The sequence below is a fragment of the Cryptomeria japonica genome, chromosome 7 (assembly GCF_030272615.1).
Source record: "Cryptomeria japonica chromosome 7, Sugi_1.0, whole genome shotgun sequence".
Taxonomy (NCBI): Eukaryota; Viridiplantae; Streptophyta; class Pinopsida; order Cupressales; family Cupressaceae; genus Cryptomeria; species Cryptomeria japonica.
The window spans coordinates 128,119,623-128,121,990 of record NC_081411.1 but is presented as its reverse complement, the minus strand read 5'-3'; the positions used below and the strand labels follow the sequence as shown (position 1 = coordinate 128,121,990).

General features: G+C 31.7%; 1 non-coding gene across 1 annotated transcript; it reads left to right on the top strand.

The window, feature by feature from the left end:
- Positions 1-438: 438 nt before the first annotated feature.
- On the top strand, positions 439-511 carry TRNAK-CUU (transfer RNA lysine (anticodon CUU)). Its single transcript has one exon. It is a non-coding gene; the product is annotated as a tRNA-Lys (tRNA).
- Positions 512-2,368: the final 1,857 nt, after the last annotated feature.

Here is a 2,368-nt window from a genome sequence, read left to right as displayed (position 1 = left end):
AAACATGAAACTCTTGCGAGCAAATGTGGTGAATCAACCTAAATGTCACAAGATCTTAGACAAGATCTCTATCACTAGCATGTCATATCTTCTTGCAAAATTCATAAATTTACTCACCTCCACATGTTAGTTGATTTGAGATAGAGATATTGATGAACTCTTAGAAGCTTGTTTATATAAGATTGAAGTTCTTTGTTTCCTCTCACTTTAAAGAAACCCTTTAATTTTTTATCTTTGCAATGATTGAATGATGGGACATAAATAAAAAATTAAATATATGATTAAATAGAGATTATAAGAAATATAAATATATGAATTTAAAGTCTCAACTATTCATACCACATAAATAGCTCCAATCAAATTGCATTTGTCTACCCTACACCAATATAATATGATATTTATTTGTTATAAATACGCAGTGTGACGAGAAACCAAGCAGCCCGTCTAGCTCAGTTGGTAGGGCGCAAGGCTCTTAAACTTGTGGTCGTGGGTTCGAGCCCCACGGTGGGCGCTTTTGAGTTTATTTTAACTGGTTAAATTTCCTTGCACCAAGGAGGTACCTTAAATACGAAAGAAATCATCCCCTTTCACGTACAAAGCACGGTCAACTATTGTTCTGTTATATAATACTGTCAAAATACGAATAATGTCCTCCTCATAACGCGAAGGTCGCAGGTTCGAGTGCTGAGCAGACTTTATAATTCGTATCGTTTTGAGAGAAAAAATAGTTCAAGCGTAATTAGTACCGTTACAAAAATTAAAGATTAAATGGAAGAAAACTATATTTTGCATCAATGGTTGAGAATTAAACCTCTTTTGCAAGATCCAATGGCCTAAATAAACTAGAATTTAATGTTGTCTCTGTCATGTTTCCATGTAACAAATTCCTCATGAAACATTGGAGGTAGTACCCTCGAAAGCCACATTTTGTGTATACTTAATCATTGTAAATCCTAACCATTTATCTTTAGGTCATAGATCTAACGATGGATATTAAGTGTATTTTTCTTGCCCTAGAAGGCAACCTTATTTTATGAGGACATTGTATTACAACTATATATTGTGATAGAGTCTAATAGTTGTTGAGTTGCATCTAGATCTCTATTGGTGACACTCTTGTGAGAAGCTTTCTCCACAAGTATATGGTACTATGTTGTTGATTTTTTAATAATATATTGGACAGCTTTATGAGTGTGTGTTTTCTCTCTCAAAATGATTTTTCTCATGTAAATTGTTGTGTTGTGGTATGCATGTTATTTATGTTTATTTATATTAAATTTATATACCTATTGTAAATATCTATAAAAAAATTCATTACCCTCCTCTCAAGATTTATGTAGGAAGTTGTTTCACTACCTTAACTTCCTCACAGTGTGCCAATCAAATTTTAGACCTACAAATAACTAGAGACCAATATCAAAATTTGCATACAACAAAAATATTTTTTTAAATGCAATCCTTTAGATCACTCAATAATTAAATAACAACAATATAAATATCCACATCATCAATCTTTGGATGCTCCCACATAAATTATAAATCATAAAAACTATACATGTACACTTCTAGTGTTTGAAAGGAAAATATTTTTAGCAATTAAAATATCTTCAAATAACCGCATGAGAGAAAAATATATAGACAAGTATTCAAAATTCACCATACAAAAGAATAGACTAACATACCATCAAGATGACACAAGATATGCCATGGAAAAACCTCATGAGAGAAAAGCCCGGCCTCTAAAAGCATCCACACTCAATTCATCATTCATTGTAGTTACAAAGTTTCCATGAATACTTACAAAGAATCAAGCTCCTCTTTAATACATCATCCATGTGTCAGAGTATAACACGTTACCATGCAACCATAAATCTTATGCTATGATTCACATATGCACTCTACAATAGAGCTCAATAAAAATGATAGCCAACCCAACCACTAACACATGTGTTTTCTTTTATAGATTAAAGCTTGCTAGAAAAATACTAGGTTTTATTAGCTTAACCATGTGTTTGAAACCCATGACAATAGAATACTATTATTGTAACATTCACTAATTTTTCCATTAAATATTTTCCAATGTGGAACTCCATAAAATATTTAACAAATGTTACTATCCTCTTTACAAGTGAAACTAGATAAATATTTAATGTGGCTAAACACATCTCCAAATATGCACCACATAATGATATATTATTTATCTATGCAAGGTGTTCAACACCCTTTTCCTAACAATCTCCCATTTTTGGTATAAATCACATAAAAGAGTCAATAATATATGTATCAGCATAGCCATCCATAAAAAAACCACATGAATCTCCAACATGCTCTCATGCTCCATCAAGATACTTGTAATAACATCCAAGGT